Here is a 23,621-nt window from a genome sequence, read left to right as displayed (position 1 = left end):
CAGCAGTATCGATCTCTGAAAAATGTCCGCGACACGGACTTCGTTGTTGTCTGGAAGTTTTTTTTTCCCAAGTTAAGAAAAGAGGCGGATGAGTTTCCTAAATTCTGCATCAGTCCAAGCAAGGCAACTTCTTTCTATTTTTATTCCGTTTTAGTAGCCATTAGCACTGTGCATTGTTGTGTGCATCAGTGATTTTCAGTCTACGAGGATCTCGTATAATGACAAAGGTTCCGCCATGCTTGAAATTCAAGCTGCGATTAAATGCGTTAATTTTTTTAACGCGTTATTTTTTTCTAATTAATTAATCGTAATTAACGCGTTAAAGTCCCGGCCCTAAAAAAACCAATAAACTGTTCTCTTTTAACTGTCTCTCATAAATATTTGTATGTATAAAATTGGTCAAGTGTGTGAATTATTCACTCAGACAGTTGGTGTTTTATTCACAATGCTTCACTTTTTGAATGGTAGCAAATATTTATGTATTAAAAAAGAAAATCAGATTGATGCTCAAAGCTTGGATTTACTTAAGTATATTAAAAATATAAAATACATCTGGGACTGTGGTAAATTCAGACTCAAACCCTAATTCATGACATTTTGGATAAGAACAAGGTTTGGATTTAAGGATCTGCAGCCACAGAACAAAATTTAGCGTTTGAATACTATTTAATATTTTTTTAAACAAGGTCTTGTTTATTAAAGGTGTGGTTGCCTTAATAATTATTTCAGATTATTATCAGTAACTCTGAGTGTTTCATGCATGTTGAACATGAAAATAGTCTCCTACACCTATCTCCTGCATCAGCTTCTGATAGAAAATAGACGGTGAAACTCTAGAATTTGAAAAGCCTGGCAGATCAACGTCACACTGTCACTTAATATTCATGGACTCACCCATCTTGACTCATGACAGGGAAGAGTGTTGTTGGTTTAGCGTCCAGGAAACAGCAGAGAATGTCTTGGATAGCTACTAAACATCACTGATGCAGATCAAAGGAGATACACAGATGAACACCTCTTGTTTATTATTTGGAAATGAGTGGCTGTGGTTTACATCAATACATTATTTTAAATCTGAAATTGATATGGATTGATCAGAAGTTGCTATGTGTATATTGTTTATTTGAAAACTATTTATAGAGCAGCCTCAGAATTGAGATTGAATATTTTTGATCACAATAGTAAAGGAAGTATTACAGAACAAGTTTTTCAATAAAATCTGAACATTATTATTTAAGTGCATGAATTAATACATCTGAACTCATGCAGTAGGAACTAGGAAATATGAATTACTAGAACCAGACACAACTTTTTTTTTTTTTTTTTAAGTTGATTAAACAGATTTTTTCCTAAAGTTGTTGGCATTTTTTCCCCACACACAGTTAAACAAAACAATGTTGATTAAGGTGTGTGTGTGTGTGTGTGTGAGAGAGAGAGAGAGAGAGAGAGAGAGAGAGAGAGAGAGAGAGAGAGAGAGAGAGAGAGAGAGAGAGAGAGAGAGAGAGAGAGAGAGAGAGAGAGAGAGAGAGAGAGAGAGAGAGAGAGAGAGAGAGAGAGAGAGAGAGAGAGAAAATAATTTTAAAAAACCCAACCGGAGCAGAGGCAGTGACCGACGCAGCACGTCAGCTCTGTCTTGTCAAATGCACCATGTAAGTTATGAAAAAAGTCACTTTAAATATTCATCCAAAAAAGAGGCGAGCTGAAGAAAACCTAGGGAGTACTCAAGAAATGTGAGCAACAGTGAAGCAAGCACAGAGAGATCGGTTACTGTGTGTGTGTGTGTGTGTGTGTGTGTGTGTGTGTGTGTGTGTGTGTGTGTGTGTGTGTGTGTGTGTGTGTGTGTGTGTGTGTGTGTGTGTGTGTGTGTGTGTGGCTGCATGGGCCGGACTGAGCTCTCGGCTGCAGAGTTTTGTGTGTAGGGAGGGGCGGGCGCTCTATGTGACTGGCCAATCACGGAGCGTGAAGACAGTCAGTTACCCAATGAGGATTTTCCTTCAGCACGATTACAGATATTTACGAGTTTTACTCGTTTCATGCTCGTATTCGTCAAAACTGCTTTATCCGTACCGGATACTCGTCTGAAACGAGTAAACAATGGGACTTAACTTTAAAGACTGAATACATGTTTATTGGAAAAACTAAAAAGAAATTAATTGCAAGTGTTTGATTTAAATTTCATAGTTCTGTTAATTAAGGATTTAAGATCAATTTAACTCTATTTCACATATTAAATGTAAGTAAATTATGCAACTCTTCTCTAGTGTCAATGCATAAAAGTAGAATGATACAAGGATGTCATTAATCTGAAAATCACATTTAACTCATGGGTTGAAAGTTACACTGTAAAGTTAAACTACCCATACATGTACAAAATAACTTAAGGTTAGCATAACATAAAAGGTTAACTCATTTCTGTTAGCAGTAATTTTCCAGTCTTGCTTCATAACTTTTTACTTAATTCATTCACTGCCGGTCGTTTCCTGATCGGTAAAGCCCTTCGCTGCCGGCGTTTCTCGCCGTTTTTACTGTTTTTTTTTAAGAGTTACAGAGCGTTGCATGCTAGGATGATGTCAACGCCAAAACAACCAAAACAAAGCGGAGAATCACCTCTTACATCAGGAAGAATCTGCATGTTTTGAGCGTTATCCGTTCTTTCATAATCCGTTGTTGAATTGTGATCGGCAGACGCTTTTCCGGTTCGCGTCTCACTTTTCTTTACAGAAACGGCCCAAAACAATCTCCTAACACATGGATTTTCTGCTTCCTGATCACGTGATGTGTGTGGATGAAGATCGGCTTCAGAGCTGAGATGTTTGTTCTCTCGGCGCGGGGGCTTGTTACGATGCCCAAACAGTAAAAAAAAATGCAAATGACGACTTTAGTCGGCTGCAATTGGCCATGATTTATCAAGGTCCATGAAGATAGGTCCAGGTTTCCGCATGTCTCTTGTTTGGCGTCATGCAGTGTCCATTTTTCCCATTTGGCAGTCTAAGGCCTAGTCCACACGTAGCCGGGTCTTTTTAAAAACGAATATCCGCCCCTCCAAAAACTTGCATCCACACCACCTCGTTTTAAAACAAAACTCCGTCCACACGTACCTGGATAAATACGTTGTTAAGGACATGCCAGACCTGTAGGCGGCAGTACTTCCTCCGTTCTTAATCTCGTCCTTCATCTGTGGTCTTCCGCAAGGAGCAGTAATTCCGTTTGCAAAAAAAAAAAAACAAGCAAAAAGCGCTTGGACAATTGATAAAGCGAGCGCAGCTCTGAGGGCATCCATGCTGTCGGCTAGTGTACACAGGTCGCACACGTGATGTCAGCATTTTTTTGTCGCGGAAAGTGACGTTGCAGACCTTAAAACTCCGGTTTTGTCTGTCCACACGCAGACACCCAAAACGGAGAAAACGCAGATCTTCACTTTGGCCGGAGTTTTTAAAAAGATCCGTTTTCATGTGAAAAAACTCCGTTTTCGTGTGGATGACAGGCCAAAACGTAGAAAAATATCTACGTTTTGGCAGATCCCCGGCTACGTGTGGACAGGGCCTGAGTATGTGACTCATTTTCTCCATTCTTATTATGGTTTTTTGACATGCAATTAAGAGTATCTTCATCAAGTACATGTCTTCATTAACAACACATTTCTTAATACTCAGTTTTCATGTTTTTACATTTCTTTGATCACTGCTTGTTCTCTTGCATCGTTAGTTGATCAGAATCTGAATTCAAATCAGAATGCCCTTACAGCCAAGCAGGAATATATAAAAAAAAAAAAACTTTAGGTTTACCAACACTGACACTGGTTTTTATTTAGGATTTTATCTCCGGTTTGTGAAGAAGGTGCATCGTTCAGGTTTGTTTGTCCCTAAAGCAGCTCCTGAATGAGTCATGGGATCAGGACCAGCCAGAAGGTGAGCCGGGGCAAGGCCTTGACAGGTGACACATGGTATTGATAGAGAGTGAGGATATAGAGGCTGACTGGATGGCATCTCCGTCTCAGTCTCCTCTTCACTCAGAAAATTGATCCACATCTGCAGGCTGGCTGCAGCCAGGCATCCCTTACACCTCATCAGGGTGATCCTCCGTCAACCGCTGATGCAATTCTCATTCCTTCACCTGTCTGCAATATTTACTCTGTCATTTTAGGTCACTGACAAGTGAAAACATCTGAAGTAATGAGCAGATTATCTGCTTTAATTAAAATCTATTGAATGGGTTTTGGGAAGAGTGTTTCAAATAAATTTGGGAGAAAGCTCAAAACATCTGATAATTTAATATTTACTGTTCATTACTGAAATGGAGACGAGAAAAACTGAGCCTCCTACTTGTTTTGTTTTAAAAAAATGATCTGAAATGCAGTCATCTAGAAAAATATAAGCCATATTGATCTTTACGTGACCAGATTTAAGGCTGAAGAAATAAATAGCTTTCAGGTTTAAATGAGATGTTATATTTGAACCATCAGCTGCAACATCTTTCTCTTACAGTCAATTATTTTTCAACAAGTTAGTTTAGGATTTAGATAATGATCGAGAGGAAATGATCTATACTGACAAAGGAAAGTGTTCACATCTTTGTATCCCAGGGAGACGTTGTTTAACTTTATGAAGTTTCATGCATTAAGGGCCATTTCTAAAACTTCCTTTGTACTTTTTAAATGGCGTTCTCTCACGAGGGTTTGGGATAAACATGCAGCAGGCGCGGTGCTTTCGCTTGTTTGAAAGTAAAGTAGGGAAGGGATGAAGGCAGGAGAAAATGAAACAAGCTCCCAAATGAAAAGTGGTTCTTTCAGGTTGTCATTATTGATCCAGCCACCTTTCATTCTTTTGGATTCTGACCCATCCACTCAGTTTGTCAGTCTATAGCTCCAACCGCATCTATTATTCACACACGATGAGCATCCTCAAGTAACCTCCACAAAACCGTGTTAACATGGTAAGTTACTGCTGCAGATTACTTTATTTATATTCCTTTGATAATAGGGCTGGTCAAAAAATTGATTTAATCTATTTGTCGATTCTGTAGTTTAAAATGATTTTCTTTTTGCAAACTTGAGTTTTTTGACGCAATCGTTTTTTCAGACTTTTCCGCGTTTTGTCCTCGTTTGGTTGCCATAGCGCAATATGAGGCAGCCCCCGCCCCGCCTACAAAGTCAAAAAAACATGGCAGCGCATAGCAGAGAACTACTTCCAAAGGAAGGCACAAGTAATTCCATAATTTGGAACTGGTTTGGGTTTGATGCAGCAGACGAAAAGCAGACGAAGCCTTGTTGCTAAATATGTTTCAAGGCTATTGCTACTGGAAGCAGCAGCACAACAAATCTTTTCCAGCACCTGAGGAATAAACATCCCGAAGAATGGAAGTGCAGCCGGCTCCGTAGCGAAAGCGGCTCCTCTAGCACACCTGCTAAAAAGCAGACTACACTTCCTGAGAGCTTTACAAACTGCGTACCTTATCACAAGAACGGCGCGCGATGGAAAGCGATTACAGAGGCTGTCACATTTTATTTTGCCAAAGACATGCTGCCGATTTATTCTGTCGAAAAGCGAGGCTTTAATCAAATGCTGAAAGTGTTGGTTGCGAGGTACGTTATCCCCATGCAGTCACAAGTATTTCGCCGATGTAGCGCTGCCTCACCTGTACAATACAACTCTGGAAAAGAGCCGCAGTGAGCTGGAGGAGATGCAGTTCTACTCAGCCGCAACGGGCCTGTGGTCCAGCCGGACGATGCAGCCATATCTGAGTCTGACGGTTCACTACATCAACACTAGTTGGACTCTGCGCTGCATCTGCCTTCAGACAGCGTATTTCCCCAACAACCACACTGGTGACATAATTGCCCATGGCTTAAAAGACGCTCTCAGCTCCTGGGAACTTTTGGAGGAACGACTCGTCTGCATGACAACTGAAAGTGGCACCGACATCATAAAAGCCCTTAAGGACAACAACTGGTCCAGCTTGCAGTGTTTTAGCCACAGACTCCACAACGCTATAGGTAAGAGTTGGTGTAAAAATAAATATGTGCACATACTTGCACATTGTAAAGTACTGTTTGCTTATAATTTAATAGCCAGAACATGCCTGGTATATATTTCAACTGGTTTACACACATAGACTGGGTTACAAATATAAACCTGACATTTCCTTACTCTGCATTCATTATACATTATGTATTAAACTGTTACAGCTATTAGAATTGTGATAAAAGTACAAAACAATTTTGAAAACTCACGTAATCAAATATATAGTTTTAAGCTTGGAGTGACAAACAATATACTAAATATCTTTTAATTTTATTACAGAGAATGGTGTGAAGGATCCTAGGATCGATCGGGCCATAGGGTTCTGCAAAAAAGCTGAGTCAGCCTTCTCCTACAGCTGGAAAAAAAGGCGAGACATGACAGAGGTGTAGGCTGAGCTTGGACTTCCCCAGCATCTTTTGATCTCAGAATCCCCAACACGTTGGAGGTCTCGTCAAAAGATGATTGAGTGCTTTCCTGAGCAAGAGAAGGCAATAACTCGTGTCCTGGGTGCAGAAAAGAAAACGCGTCATCTTGTTCTCACGTAGCAAGATTTGAAAGTATTAGAAGCCACCAGTTGTCGCGCACTCTGTCCCGCAGCGCTCCTCTGTGAGAGCGAGGGTGGGGTGGTTGCACACGTTCCGTTGCTGTTTCTCACCAGTATCAGCTGATGGAGGGCTCTAGTTTTGCTGCGCCATTCGTGTCAGCGGACACGGTAAGGTCGGGGAGGGGGGCGGTGCATGTTGTGATTCTCGTACATATGGCAATAAAACCTTCAGATTCTGATTCTCTTTTTTGTTTGTTTTAGATCTTCTCACTGAAAGATCTACTTAACTGTATAGGTTCTTCATTCTATGTAAACAAAAAAGCAAAATTAAGTTTTCAACTATAAAGAAATGGTGGGATTTATTGACTAACTGTAAGTATTCATTCCTCTCTTCTCTCTCTATATCCACAATATATTTATCGCTATACTATCTTAGAACGTTGTTCAGGTGCATGAAAAAAATGTTTCAAGCTAGCTTGTTTAGCAGATTTGCTATTGTAGCTTTAAGTATAAATGTAAAATAGTAAATATATGGTTATTTTGACATTGCAGAAATCAGGCTTTATTCTTGGGTAATTTATTTTCTCTGCTGCTTTTTGGTGATATCTTGGATGAGTATTTCAGAGGTACAGAAGCGTTTTAATGTCATTTAGACATTTAGTTGAACCTTTTTGGTGTGCTTTAAAACTAAGTGAGAGACTTGTAAAATTATTTTATAGAAACAAGGAAAGCACCAGAAACTGTTGATAAGGATTTGAGGATTAAAAGATTTTTATTGATTTGTGGAAGCGCTCTGGGGCAGCTAAGTGCTGATGCAGTTTTGTGATTAAATAAAGATGCACTGGTTCATTTTAAGTTTGCACCGATAAAATCCAATCCATTTAATTGTTATATGAAGAGTCATAAGCAGGTTTGTTTTTTCACTCATCCACTAACAAAAACTAAGTTGATGTTGGCTATCTCTATCATTCTTACTGTAATTTAATAACATACAATGTACTGTGAGTTAGTTCTCTTTGTTACAGTTAGGTGTTATTAAAAATACTTTTGTGCTCCCTTATTGCTTCTTTTTTTCCACAGAGGAAGAAAAACCAAAAGAGGAAAAAAAACGTGTAGTTGGCCTGAAACTGGAGGCAATGTAAATATTTTGTATTTTATCGACATGTGTGTTAAACATTGTACACACTGTGGTGACTCGGCTTCTGTGAGTCAACATTATGTTTGGTTTTTATGCCTTTTGCAAAGTTCTTGTAAGAAAACTGGCTTTTTAGGAATTTTTATTCCTATTCACACTCTGCTTGAAGGGATTTTTTTTTACAGTTTAATTAAGAGCACTTCACAACCAAACAACAGTCCTGCAGCTGCATGACTTTGTGATTAATCCTTTTCTCACATCTTTATAGAGTCTAGTGCTCTCCCAACCAAACAGCAGGAGGGATGAGCATAGCAGGGGTCGGGTTTAACTTCATCTTCTTTGTTTACTGAAGACGCATACACAGGTTCCAGATGAATATCAGGCGACAACAGCTGCATGGAAGTAGGAGAGTTGGAGCTGTAATGGGAAGGTGAGTAAAACAGGTGAACTGAGGAATCGAAGGGACTGAAGGTTGCGGTGTTCCCTTTGGCTTACCCCAGCTCATTAATTTTCTTATTTAGTCTGAACGGCAGACTGCAAACAAGATTGGGGGCCATGCTTACTAATGAGGACCAAAGACAAGCAGGCGGTTCCTACAGTTTGTGTGTTTGTGACAGAGGCCAAGAGTGATATGATCATAGAAAGGAGAGGAAATGTTTTTGTATGCAGTTGAATGGATCTGTGTACCTTGCTGGACTCAAATGGGTGCATTTTGAGTTCATGCTTTGACCAAACAGTCTTCCAACATTACAGCTTTTAACAGACACATCTCCTTCCATTGCTAAATGGCCAGGCATTTCAGTGCAAATGCACTTTTGTTCAGACATGTTTATTTCAAACCTAAAATGGGCTCTGGTTGAAAAAGATCTTCAATTGATTATTAGGCTGTTTTTAGGTCTAAAGTTTGAGTTAAATTAGGGCTGCTCGATTATGGCAAAAATAATCACAGTTATTGTGACTGAAATTGAGATCTCGATTATTTAAGACGATTTTTCAATTTATGTTGATTTTATTTGTTTTTATTCAGTCATAAAATTACTCGGGGAACAATCAGGACAAAAATAAATAAGAAACAAGATGATCACTAAAATAACTCCTGATTCCCAGTATAAAAAGACCAACTTACAGCTCATAGTCTATGACCCAAGGGCTATAGACCTTGGTTTAACTCATTTAAGTCTAACCAGTACATACCCAAATACCAATATCTTGCAAATACTGACAGCAAGAATTATACAGTGGCATTTATAACAAATAAATGCAAATAAACTGATGATCACAAAATTTTGCATAATATGTATTTTAGTCATGTCAATGTGCTGTAGGAGAGTGCACTAGCACCGTGTCCTCAGAGAGATTAGTTATTATTTTTCAGTGTGAGGAACTTATTTCTACCTTATTTATGAACTATTTATTTACAGGTCCATCAGTTAATGTAAAAATTGTCCCAACCACAGCTGCACCCTCCAGGGGCAAGCTTTGTTTAGCGTGCCGCACATGCACATTTAGCCGTTTATAGCGGCTCAGGAGCTTAAAGGTACGGTGTGTGTCACTCACCCTGGTTAATCCAACAGGGAGCCGGCTCTGAGAGCCGTTTCTTTAGCGACCGACGCATCACTACATTATTCCCTTTTCTAATGTCCTGAAGGACGATCCAGAGCGCAGGCAGAGTGTTTAGCTAGCCTGCAGGAAATGTCAATGACAGTTATCCAGAAAGTAGCTAAGGGTTACCAGAGATGTTTCTGAGGTGTTTGCTAGGTGCTTTCAAGATTTAAAAAGTCAAGAAGGGGGTCTGAAAAGCTGTTAGAAATAGCGTCAAAGTCACTAAGTTGGCAACACTGTGGGAGGAGCACTTCATTTGCAACTCAGGGCAGCGCAAGTGGGAGGAGCAAATAATCGGCTTGTTTTGTTTTTATAATCGTTCAAAACTCAGATCGTACTTGGGATTAAAATTCGATTAATTGAGCAGCCCTAACTGTTGAATGCATTAAGGATTGAAGTTAAACAGTTATTAAACTGTACAACTGTTAATTCTACAGGTAACATTTTCCATCAGCATCTTTGGTGATCTCGAAAGGTCCTTCAGGCTCTTCAGCTGCCTCTTTCAGTGTTTTAATTGCATGATCTGTAAACGTTGACAGTGCAGTTGTGTAATTAAACTCCCATCCATAAGGCATTTTCAAAGGCACAAGGAACAAACAACCCTACAAATATAAACATGAGCAAAGGGTATAAAGCAAAAGTAAAACACAGTTTAAAAGGTGTGGGTCACTGAAACATTTTTTAATGATTTCTGATTATATTCGTTAGAGTTTTTCATGCAGGCTGAACATGAAAATGGCCTCCTACACCTATCTCCTGCATTAGCTTCTGATAGAAAATAGATGGTGAAACTCTAGGATATGAAAATCCTGACAGATCTACGTCACACTGTCACTTAACATTCATAGATTCACCCATCTTAACTCACGATGGGGAAGGCTGTTGTTCAAGTGTCCAGGAATCAGCAGGGATCCGGCTAGTAGAAGCTAGCTGTTAGCATTAGTAACACCACCACACAGAAAAACTCCACCAAGCTTGTGTTATTAGTGGAGATGTCAATGGGGCTAAAAACGCTATTTTCTAATTCTTCTTGTTATGTGTCATGGATTTCACATATGATGTCCGTGAATTTTAACGATGTGTTTTGATACCAATAACGAGCTCATTTTTGAACAGGGGGAATCGCTATTTTAGGTTTTGTGTGGAAATAAGTCCAGGACTATGAATGTGTTTCATGAAAGTGACGTCATCAAACCAGACACGGAGAAAACAAAGGGAAAAGGGCTGTAAGTTCAGCAAATTTGAAATCCTTCCTACAGAAGGAAAGAACGATTGTAGAAATAGCCATTTGGTAAGTAGCAGCTACGCTAGAGAAGAAGAGAGTCGGTGGTGATGTCATAAATGCGGCGAGCCGATGTCTGATTTTTAGTCTGGCTAATTATGAACTTTTACGAGCTGATAAATCTCAAAGTACGTAACAGGCATGGTCGAAACACATTTCATTACTTTTCATTTAAGGAGAAGTATAACGTAATCCAGGGCCTAAGGCAAAGCGGATTAGAAAATAGCTCTTTAGGGCCTGTTGACTTGCATTCATTTTTCGTTCTTCCGGGGACCCATGAGCTATGATGGTTCGAAACAGTTTTTAACATTTAAGAAATGTCTCCAAACTGTGAAGGTTGGTGTCAAAACATGAACTTGAAATGGTTATTCATGCCTTTATCTTCTCCCGTCTAGATTACTGTTCCTCACTTTTCACATGTTTTAACAAAAAAGCCCTTGACCGCCTTCAGCTGGTCCAGAACTCTGCAGCGAGGCTCCTAACTGGTGCAAACAGAAGAGCACACATCACTCCTATTCTAAAGTCTCTGCACTGGTTACCCGTTAACTTTAGAGTTCATTTTAGAATCCTGATTATAACTTTCAGGGCTCTACATGGTCAAGCTCCTCCCTATATTACTGAAGTGTTAAAGCTTTATGCTCCAACCCGAGCCCTAAAGGTCCACCCACCAGAACCTTCTAGAAGTTCCAAAGACCAGATACAAAAGTCGAGGTGATCACTCCTTCCAGAAGCAAAAAAGGCTGATAACACTTTTATTTAAAGCTGCTTTTACCTAAATATTTTCTTTTCTTATTTTTAACTCGAAATTTGAAATCATCTTTCATTTGTTTTATGGTATTTTATAATTTTATGACTTGATTTTTCATATTTTAATCTATTTCTGTTTTAAGATCATTATGATTTTATGACTTTATAAATTGTTTTGTTTGGATCTATGGATCTCTGGAACTTTGTGATTTTCTGTCTGTGATGAGTGCTATATATATAAAATGTACTTTATTTACTTACTTTACAAATATCAGGAAATAAGACTCTAAATTCTGCCGTCTGTTGCAACTTTGTGCGGCAGCAGACTTGTCTATGCTAATTGATGCAATTCTGGGCATTTTTTTGCCCTGAGTATGGCTTGCGAGGCATTCCACCTCTGATACAGGAAAAATATTGATTAAATGAGTTTCCCTTACCTTTAACTTCCAACAACAAACATCACTCTGCTCAAATCTGAAGCTAAAGTACATCCTGGTCACCCATTTCTAGGCCGTTCATTTTTATTAGAACAGCTGGCAGTGAATACTGAAGTTTACATACTTTACTTGTATTCAGGTTGACTGTTTCCTCGTGTATCAGTGATGTGTTTTGTAGTTTACGTTATTTATTTATAGTTTTTAGTTGTTTTTGTTTTGATATTTATTAATGGAGATCTCATTTGATCTAAGTTGCAGAAACAAACCACTCTATGACTTCTAAAAAGAGAATTATTTAATAAAACACAGGAACAAGACCACCACATTTCAATACTGATTCAGAGACACAACAGTACTTACCATTGTGCAGTTTTATACCAGTGATTCATGAATACATTTTTGTAATCTACCAGTTGTTGTGAAAACCCCTTTTTCAGCATGTGAGTGTTTAGCCATGCTGGACTTGTAGCTCATACCTGTGTACTGTGGTCCTGGTCATGCACATTAAAACTGTGCCATCTGTCTATTTTAGGGATGCAACAATACCACTTTTTTCCAAACCGATACGATACCGATTCTTGGATCTGAGTACTCGCCGATACCGATTACCAATACTGATACTTCCACCACACAAAAAATGCAATGACTTGGAATACAGATTTTATTGTCTTCTCTGCTTTCAACAGGAAAAGACAGTGAGGTAGATAAAAAGTAAAATATATGAATGGAAATCATCACAAAACTAAAATATTAGGTGAACAGAAATTACAAGTTACAGTGAAGTCATTTTCAAGCAACTGCATTGGTATCGGTTCCTGGTATCAGTTAACTTTTACTGATACGATACTGGTATTGGTATCCTATCAGCACCAATACCGATACCAGTATCGTATCGGTGCATCTCTAGTCTATTTGAGGATAAAATGGGTGGAATTCTTTTAACCACATCTGTACAACACTCATGGTTATAATGACACAAGTTGTGTCAGAATCCTGGTAAGAAATCACTTTTCGTTATTGACACCTTTTGGACTGGAGAGTGGACCTGAACATCGATGGAAAAACCACAAGTTCAGCTGACCCATCAATTAGCGCAAATGTGGGATTGAGTCTGGATGTTGTAGAAACTGTTTTGTAACACAACCATAATGTAAATCCAACAGTTGTTGTTATTGAAGATGTTCAACCAGCTCTATGATCAAGTCGTTTGTTGTTATTCTTCACTGCATTGTGTCATCTGATGTCTTTGGCAAGTAAATTTGACAAACTTGCTTCATTTGAGGAAAGGATTAGACTTGATTGTATCTGCTTGTTTTGCAGTGTGTGAGGTTGTGTATACAAAGACTTTAATTACAAGAAGATATACTCAGCATAAATGTTCACATAGGGCAAAAATTCAGCAAATAACAAATACTTTTAATGAGCAAAATCAAACTAACTGGCCAGCTGCACGAGACCTTTGACCCCCCACAACCCAGAGTTTAGAGGCCCCAGGCATGATGAGCCCTGCTGAGTCTGCATTTCAGAGAGTTTTTGAGTAGAGGTCAGATGGGTCCACATATTTTTTAATTAACCCTTAGTGACTGTGTAAATGATACCGCACTTTAAAACACATGCATTCAGCATGACATATCAGGTGCATAATGGTTAAGCATGCTCTTTCTGCAGAAACATGTAAACAAAGTATACTTGTGTGGAAATCAGTGTTTCCCTTAAAGGAGACATAACATAAAAAACCCACTTTTTTTATCCATTAACACAGTGTGTTTCACATTTTAAGTGTCTAAGTGAGCAAAAAGGCTTATATTTTTCAATGGAGTTGCTATTTAGATATTTAATAATTAAGTTTTGGGCATATTTGTCCATCCGTACAGTTTTTCAAATTATCTATTACATCAGAAATTTATTTCGTCTGGATAACTACCAAATATGGTCATGGCCCTCGGCTAAACACAATCCAATCCGCCATTTTTTCTTCTCGCTAAGATTTTTGTAGTCCTATTGGAAAAATGCTGAATGTCTGGTTATTTTAGCCACACACAGCTCAAAACTGTTCCTCGTTTTAAGGAAGGGTGGTGGGGCAGCATTTAAAACCCAGAAGCTGATGACACAACTGCTAAAAAAAAACAGAAGAAAAAAGTAGTGTACACCTGTACGGCACAACCACACAACTTTCCAACACTGCGTCAGACTCGACACACACACGCACACGCACACACACGCACGCACGCACACGCACGCGCGCGCACACACACACACGCACACGCACACACACACACACACACACACACACACACACACACACATAGATATATTAAATTCACAGCACAATATCATAATTTATGCGTCAAATAATACAACCACAAACACTGTTGGATCTTTATTATTATTATTATTATTATTTTTTTTTTTTTTACTTTTTGTTATTTATTAACATACTATTTATACATTTATATACTTATTCCATCTTATTCACATGAAGGCATCATATTTTAGCTACTCACACACACATCTATGGGTGCACTAAGGTTTGTCTCATGGAACGTACATGGGGCTGGCTCCATAGAGAAGAGATTAAAAATTTTTGATCAGTTAAAGAGAGTGCAAGCAAACGTAATATTGTTACAAGAGACTCACAGATCTGGCACATCTGCAGATGAACTTAAAACACCTGAGTTTCCCAGCATGTTCTCTGCCTGCTATAACTCTAGGCAAAGAGGTGTAGCTATTTTAATACACAAAAACATCAATTTCACAGTATTGGACACAGTTTCTGATCCAGAGGGTAGATTTATAATGTTAAAATTATCTGAACAGAACCAACGCTTATGTATCGTCAGCATATACTGTCCAAATATTGATGACCCTCCATTCTTTCATAATTTTTTCTCTGTACTCTCCGAACACTTGGACTGTCCACTTATACTTGGAGGTGATTTTAATTTTTGGATGAATTCCTTAACAGACTGGCTCAGTACAGCTGGGACTCAGCACAATTGGCAATCCACTAACATAGTTAAACAGTACATGAGTGATTATGGGCTTTGTGATGCATGGCGATCTCTTCATCCTAACCGTAGAGAGTATACTTTTTTTTCGCACGTCCATCACTCTCACTCACGTTTGGATTATTTTCTAGTCAGCAGCTCATTGTTGGCTGACATTTCAGACACTGAGATACACCCCATAGTTGTCAGCGACCATGCTCCAGTTTCTTTAACTCTGGTAAATAAAAAGACAATCCCACCAAGCAAAAACTGGAGGTTTAATACATCACTGCTTAAAGACGAAGGTTTTATAGAATTTTTTAAAAAGGAGTGGGCTTTATATTTAGAACATAATGACCTGCCTGGAACATCAGCATCTATTCTTTGGGAGGCAGGAAAGGCAGTGATGAGAGGTAAAATAATCTCCTTCTCATCACATAAGAAAAAAACGGAAAACAAACGTATTCAGGAGTTAGAAGAAATCATTAAGTCTTTAGAGGCATCCACAGAAGAAGAGTTAATGAGCAAATTACGTAAAGCTAAATTAGAACTTCATGGAATTATTGACAAAAAGACACAATTTTTAGCACAAAGACTACGAATAGAAAACTTTGAACATAGTAATAAATCAGGTAAATTCTTAGCTAGCCAATTAAAAATAAATAAAGAGAAAACTACCATATCTGCTGTTAAAGACTCAACCGGGAATATAGTATATGACCCTGAAAGAATAAACAACACCTTCAGAGACTTTTACAAAACGTTGTACTCACCACAGATAAACCCATCAGATAATGAGATCAATGAGTTCCTTGACAGGATAACACTTCCTAAATTATCAGACAGCCAAGTTACAGTCCTGGACTCGCCACAAACATCAGCGGAGCTCCAGGAAGCCCTTAAATCCATGACGAATAGGAAAGCTCCAGGTCCAGACGGGTTCCCAGTAGAATTCTACAAAGAATTCTGGATCATTCTGGTTCCAATATTTTTCAGAATGGTGAGGGAAATCGAAGAGAGCAGCAGATTACAGCCAAACATGAATTCAACCAATATTAGTCTCTTGTTAAAACCAGGCAAAGACCCGGCATTTCCTACCAGCTATCGCCCAATTTCTCTTATTAATGTTGATCTCAAAATAATTTGTAAAGCCCTGGCCAAAAGATTAGAGAAGGTAACCCCCTTCATAATACACCCTGACCAAACTGGTTTCATTAAGGGTAGACAATCACCCACAAATTCACGTAGATTACTTAATTTGATAGATTTCTCTTACAGTAGAAACATAGAAACTAGTATATTATCTCTAGATGCAGAAAAAGCTTTTGATAGAGTTAACTGGAAGTTCTTATTTGCAACTTTACATAAATTTGGTTTATGGAACTTCTTCATAAACTGGCTACAAACTAGGGCTGCAACAACGAATCGATAAATTCGATGAAAATCGATTACTAAAAGCGTTGGCAACGAATTGCGTCATCGATTCGTTGTGTCGCACAACTCTTCCAAAAGCGCCCCCCCTTCCCGCCCGCCGTTGCGCGCAGACCAGAGCAAGTCAGATCAGCGCGAGGGAGAGCCGGCAGATCAGCGCGAGGGAGAAGCGCAGATCAGCGCGAGGGAGAGCCGCAGATCAGCGCGAGGGAGAGCCGGCAGATCAGCGCGAGGGAGAACCGCAGATCAGTGCGAGGGAGAGCCGCAGATCAGCGCGAGGGAGAGCCGGCAGATCAGCGCGAGGGAGAGCCGGCAGATCAGCGCGAGGGAGAGCCGCAGATCAGCGTGAGGGAGAGCCGGTACCGGCAGATCAGCGCGAGGGAGAGCCGGCAGACTTGCGCTGCTGCGAACCGGTTCCGCATTGTTGCGCAACGATCCAGGCAGCTGCTTCCAGCGCACATTCTCAAAGTGGCGCAACCAAAAAACTATAGTTTGCACACGATCGTTCATGTCCGCACATGTTCTCTATTTTCTGTCTTATTTGTGCCTGAAGCTCGCTACTGCGGAGCTCATCACCTGTGCTGTGGTGATGTCACCTCACGCAGCATCGAAAACGCGCTCTGAGCTTTTCGGTCAGGAGAGCCCTTTGATCTGCTCAAAAGTAACCGATGAGGTGAAAAGGTAAGAATCCAGGCAACAGATTTTCTGGAGAATTAAGAGGATATGCAGGAAGATGAGAGACAGACAGGACAGGAAAATAGTTAAATAAAAACAAGAAAACAAAACAAAGTGTTGAAAAGTCAAATGTAGGTAGATTTACCTCCACTACACGTTTTTACCAGTAAAAAACAATAAGTTATACACATGTCATATTTATACATCTGATACAATTCAGATCACCTTCAAAACTCAGTCACACACCCAGGGCCGTTTGAAGACATGTTGGGGGCCAAGGCAAAATGCCCCCCCCCCCCCCCCCCCCCAAATAACTGGGCTCCCCAGAAGCCTCTGTGTAATTCATGCCCTCTCCAGTAGTGTTAGTTATACAGTATTTATAAAAGCCCCTTAGACATTACTGACATGTTCTAATATTATCAGATGAAAAACTAAATTATCAGACATGCTGTCTCATCTGCTGCTTTTCTTAACTTGCAAAAAGTAACAAAACCATGTGAAAGCCACTATTTGTGGATTCTCTGAAAGTTTCCATGGAGTGTGCGACAACTTATTTTTTCATTGATCCTATCGTCTAATCTCACAGCTGAAACAAGCATCCTTAATAATCTGTGCACTGGAAGCTTACCGATGCTGTAGTAAAACAAAAGGTATAATAATTTATTATTAATAAAACCTTGTTGCAGCACTAAAGCAGAAAAATTAGATTTTGCATTAAATATGCAAAATATTTACATATGAATTGTTTTAGAGCCCTTTAATTGGCAGAATCTGATATTAATTTAGTTCTTACAAAAAATGGGTCCCAACATGGTTTGTGTGGCGTTGCCATAGTGTGACGTCATAGGCACAGATCCCCTGTCCTCTTGTTTGGAAATGGAAATATGGTCACCCTACATTAAACAAACTGTCCAACCGGGCTTTTGTGCTGCAGAGAGACGCTTCGCTGCCTACGACTGAACGTCAGTTGAGAGTCAGTCTCATGCAGACTGACCAATGAAGAGAGGGCCTCAAGTTAAGACCCTCTCCTCATTGGTCAGTCCACATGAGGTGGGTCAAAGGTTACTCTGGGCGGGTTACGTGTTGTCAGGCATTCAAGTATTGAGTATATTTACTGCATATTACAGTAAAATATTCTGTATGTGACCACATTATGGTGATCCTTGGGTCGTGATGATGGAGCCCTTGAATATTGTTGCCCAGGGTACAACAAAGTGTTAATCTGGCCCAGGTTCCGCCGTCACATTCCCGCAGAAACTGGTTGATCACACCGGGGCCAGACCACTAGCATGTGGTTTTACAACCACAATGTCCTCGGAAGCAAAAACACTTTTAAAAGGGAGGGAGGAGTCCTAACTGTTGCTGCAGGCGTGTTGTGTGAGAGTGCAGTTATATACTGGTTAATATATTTTTGGATTCAGTTGCTTTCATGTGGCCTAATGTGAGTCTATTTGGGATCATTGGAATGATCAGCAGCATTTCTTGATGTGACTTTATGGCAGTTGCCCAGGGCATCATCGCAAGGAGGATGGCATTCATTTACTTTTGTTTTATTTGGTATTTTTTCAGTCATTTTTGGAAATAGTGATCAATTTTGATTAATTCACAGCCTATGTTTAATTACATTTAAAATAAATGTCAACAGATGAGATCAAACAAAACAGATGAGAATTGCCCTTAAGCTGTTTAACTTGGACCAAGCATTTTAGGTCACAGATAGATGTAGCTTAGGGTCTCTGTCTATGCACCTTATAAGACAATTTAGGTGATGGCATGTTGTTTTTCTGCTATTGAACTGTTTTCTAATAATGTTGTGTTAAATAAAGTGAAGGAAGGAGAGAAATAACGTTTCCCTAGCAGTTTTTAAAAATTTCCCCATGTAATCCGATTAATCGATTAATCGTGTCGAGACCCCATCCGATTAATCGATTATCCAAATAATCGTTTGTTGCAGCCCTACTACAAACATTATACAGTTCACCAACAGCACGTGTCAGGACGAACGACCAAATATCAGCTAGCTTCTGTCTTCAGAGGGGGACCAGGCAGGGATGCCCACTCTCCCCCTCACTATTTGCTATCTTTATTGAACCACTAGCAGCAGCAATTAGGCAAACAACAGATATTAAAGGGATAAAGTGTAAGAAAATAGAACATAAGATCAGTCTTTATGCAAATGATGTTTTACTCTTTCTCCAGAATTCTCAATCCTCTCTCTCCCAAGCAATAGAACTGATAAACTCTTTTTCCAGAGTTTCAGATTACTCTATAAACTGGTTAAAATCCACAGTTCTACCAATTAATTTCTCATTTGTCAATTTGCTTAATACACAATTGGAGTCAGGGAATATCACATACCTGGCAATTAGTATCTCTCCCAAGTTAGCAGATCTAATCAAACTGAATTACATCCCACTTTTAAGGAAAGTGGAAGATGATCTTGCAAGATGGAAATCCTTACCAATATCACTCATGGGGAGAGTTGCTACAATTAAAATGATGGTCTTACCCAGAATAAATTACTTATTCTCGATGATCCCAAACAAACCTCCAGCTGACTGGTTTAAATCTCTGGACTCCTCAATTACTAAATTCCTTTGGCAGGATAAACCTCCACGAATTAGCTTAAAAACGCTTCAGAAGACCAAAGACAGAGGAGGACTGGATTTACCCAACTTTTATTATTATTTCTTAGCCAACAGGCTGCAATATATACCAAGATGGTTGCAAGATAACCCATTAGACGAGTCCTGGTTAGATATAGAACAGACACTTTGCAATACGATAGAGCTTTCAGACTTACCATTTATTAGCCCACGCATAAGAAAACATGAAAGCTTCAAAAGTATTAGTATCAGCACCTCTCTGACAGCATGGTGGGAGTATCTTAAAATGACAGAGTCTTCACTAGTACCATGCAGACGCACACCTATCTGGAACAATCCTGATATTTTGCAAAACAACAAAATGATGAACCTTCCGGACTGGAAAAATAAAGGAATCCTATACCTGGAACACATATATGAAGGATTGGACTTCATTCCATTTAATCAAATAGTGTCCCAATTTGGAATGGATAAGAATAGCTTTTTAGAATATCACCAAATTAAATCTGTAGTCAAACAAAAATTTAAGCTCAATAAAATAGAATTACAAACACCATCAAGGGTATTAGACTTTTATAATCTCAAACCCCCCAAACTACTGTCTAAAGTATATAAGACACTGTCCAAAATAGACGATAAAATTGCAATCCCTATTGAAAAATGGGAGGTGGATCTATCAGTTAGCTTTGACCAGGACTTCTGGTCCCAAACTTGTTTAAAAACTTTTAAAATGATCAGACACCCCAATTTACAATTAATTCAGTACAAAATTCTACACAGAGTACACTATACAGGTCATCGGATGTTCAAGACGGGGTTTGTGTCGTCTGACACCTGTACACACTGCACAAACAACATTTCTGACAATTACATTCATGCACTGTGGTCCTGCCCACCTGTCCAGGAATTTTGGGGTAGAGTATGTGAGGATCTGTCAAAATGTCTGAAATGTCATATTCCAACTTCCCCCTCTCTTTGTTTACTGGGACAGCTGCACGATGTCCCGATTGCAACATCTTTGGTTCACGTGGTTCTGACTGCCATATGCATCGCTAAGAAAACTATCCTCTTGAATTGGAAAAATAGAGAAACTCTCTGCATTAACCAGAATAGAAATCTTTTGTTAGATCATATTGCACTTGATATAGCCTCTGCTTCCACTTCAGATGAATCTCTCTGGGCTCCTTTGATCGGTTCCATCACATAGCGAGGGTGGGGGGCCATTGATGTTGTCCTGCGGGATGGTGTGGGTGGGGGGGGGGGGGGGGGGGTCTGAGTTTGGAGTATCCGGATGTTCCCTGGAGGTGGGTTCACTAGGGGTGTCTGGGACTGGGGGGCTGTTGCCCCCCTCTGGAGGTGCTTGGGTTGCCTCAGGGGGTGGACTGCTGGCAGTTGTGAGTGGGGCCCCTTGGGGATCTTGGCGGCGGCCATGGGTCACTGTCTGGCGGCTGCAATACCCCTGGGCGGGTCTGGGTGGGGGCCTGGGGGCTCGGGGTTTGGGGGTGGCCGGCCCCGTGTGGGGATCTGGGCGGGGCCTTGGGGGTCGGGTCCTGACATGTATGCTGCCGGTAAGAAGGCAGGAACACTCAGCAGTGCCTGGCCCGGGTTCGGGGGCATCAGGTAGACCTTGGCTCCTCTGCCGTTCCATCACAGGGGAGGGGGAGGTCCAGGACGGGGAGGACCAAACCTTACCTGGATGTCCCATGTCATATATTCTGGAAGTTGTGCAAATGCAGGGGTGGGCATAGATATTCTGCTGGGATGGGATGAGTGCCGGTGCCCATTTCCAATTTTAAACCGCACTTAGACACTGATGGCTGAGGGTGTAAGTGGGGTGGTGCGGTGGCATCAGCTGGCTATTCCGGATGATGCCCGCACTGCCAACTCACCACAGCCATGTAATACACCTCATGATCACACAACACTATATTGGAGCAGGTGGAGGGAGACTAGGGGTCTTAGCCACCTCTGTTGTTGCTAGGCTTCCTGGGGCTGGAGGGTAGGAGGGAGATCTGGCCGTCTGGTTGGGGTCTGGGGTGGTGGGTTGCTGTGCTCAGCGTTGGGCGGGGGAGCCTGCTCATCAGCACCCCAGCAGAAAGGGTCAAACTCTGGTTACCGGTGATGGTTGTACCCCATGTGCAGCAGTACCGGGACCAGAGTTAATAGGGTGTGTATGGGGAGCATGAGTGAGTGTCCGGCGTGCATTTTTGTAAGTCTTGGGTTGTATGTGCATGTGTGAGCATGAGGGAGGGAGTGTGTGACTGTGTTTGTGTATGACTGTATATGTCAGGTGGGGCCTTTGGGTCCTCCCCTCTCCTGGAACTTCTCTTGATGATATAGATCTTTGTCCCCCCTCCCCCTGCCACACCTGGTGTGGGGGCTTGTGCCATGGTCTGCCTGAGTGTTCGTGGCAACCGGGTCTGGGGGTTTAAGATTTTGGCATCTGCCTGATAGATCCCGGTGGCTGCCTGGTGGGGTCTGGGTCCCTGGACTTTGCTGGGTCCCCGGCGGGGGTGGTCACCCCTGGGTCCCGGGTCGCTGGGTCCCGGGCTCGGCCGGCTAGGGGGTGGGAGGCTGCGGGCGGGCCTGTGGGCTTGCCGCTGATATCTCCAGGGACTCTGCCGGCTGCTGGTTGTGGCCCCCCGGGGCGATCCTCTGTGCCTCTCGAGGGGGGCAGGGGCCTTTCTGGTTGCAGTCTCCTTGGGGTTCCTGCATTCTGGGGCAACGCCTGGATCTCTGGGACTTGGACCTCCCCCCGTCTCCTGCGCATCTTTGGGGGGCGGATCTGTGGTCCCTCACACTCTCTGTTGGACGCTCCTATAGAGAAACCTTAAATAAAAAAGCGCGTGTACACACACAGGTGCTCACATGGTGCTCTCAAAAGTATGGGCTTGGGCACGTTCAACACATGTCTTAAGACTATGGGGGGCACTTAATGCATTGTGATTTATTATCGTGATTCTTCAGTTAAGCAATGTTGATTATATGTATGTATATCTATATATATATATATATATATATATATATATATATATATATATATATATATATAGGGGCTGCATGGTGGAGCAGTGGTTAGCACTATTGCCTCGCAGCACGAAGGTTGTAGGTTCGAAATTCGGCTGCTGCCTTTCTGCGTGGAGTTGCGTGTTCTCCCCATGCATGCGTGGGTTTCCTCCGGGTACTCCGGTTTCCCCCACAGATCACAACATGCCCTATAGGTTATAAATTGTAAGTCGCTTTGGATAAAAGCGTCTGCTAAATAAATAAACATAAACATAAACATATATATATATATATATATATATATATTGTTTTTTTTGTTTTTTTTCATCAAGTTGACGCAGTGATAGGTAGATCTTGTTGTATTGTTGTTGTGTCCCTTTTTTGTGTCCTTTTTTTTTTTATCTTTTTCTGCAGGTCTAGAAGCAGACTCTTGTTCATTGTTTATTTTTGTGGAACCCCCCCCCCCCCCCCCTCCTCTCTCTCCACCTTTTCTCTTCCTTTCTCTTTCACCTCTGTCTCCGTGTCTGGTCGGAATTACAAAGCATTCAACAACAATAACAATAAAGTTTTAAGTATCAGGCGTGACATTAAAAGCAAACGCTTTGATGCTCCACCTGAGAATAAATCTGTAAGGCTTGTCACCAGCATTCAGACATCAATTCTGCTTGCTTCACAGCCAGACAGGACACGGTAAAAAAAAAAAAAAAAAAAAGTTGTGTTTCTGTGTGTGTGTGTGTGTGTGTGTGTGTGTGTGTGTGTGTGTGTGTGTGTGTGTGTGTGTGTGTGTGCGCGCGCGCCTGCGTGCGTTCGTTCGTGTCTCCCAGGCTAGTGACTAAGTACTGAGGGCTTCATCTATCTAAAAGGAGTCATTTCCATCTGAGTGTGACAGCAAAGGGACACAGCAGCAGAGCGGTAAGCTTCATATAACTCTAAAATGTTGACAAACTTTACTTTAGATTTACGGGCATTAGCAGCACTAAAGCGTTAGCATCCGACTTGCTATCGCTAGCAAAGTGTGCTAGTAAAGTTAGCACCCAGATTAATGTGGATTTGGCCAATTTTCATGGAATAAAAAACGTGATCTGGGATTTCTGATCAACGCCTTTTTTTTACACCAGATGATAACCTTCCACTAATTGTAACAGCAGA

General features: G+C 40.9%; 1 protein-coding gene across 3 annotated transcripts in view; it reads right to left on the bottom strand.

Annotated features, from left to right (window-relative positions):
* The window catches only part of asic2 (acid-sensing (proton-gated) ion channel 2), an 808,019-nt gene that overhangs the window by 652,803 nt on the left and 131,595 nt on the right, over window positions 1–23,621 (bottom strand). The window lies entirely within an intron of this gene.

This window comes from Nothobranchius furzeri, chromosome 5, assembly GCF_043380555.1.
Source record: "Nothobranchius furzeri strain GRZ-AD chromosome 5, NfurGRZ-RIMD1, whole genome shotgun sequence".
Lineage (NCBI taxonomy): Eukaryota > Metazoa > Chordata > Actinopteri > Cyprinodontiformes > Nothobranchiidae > Nothobranchius > Nothobranchius furzeri.
Note: the sequence above shows the minus strand (reverse complement) of the source record. Positions and strands in the feature narration are given on the sequence as shown.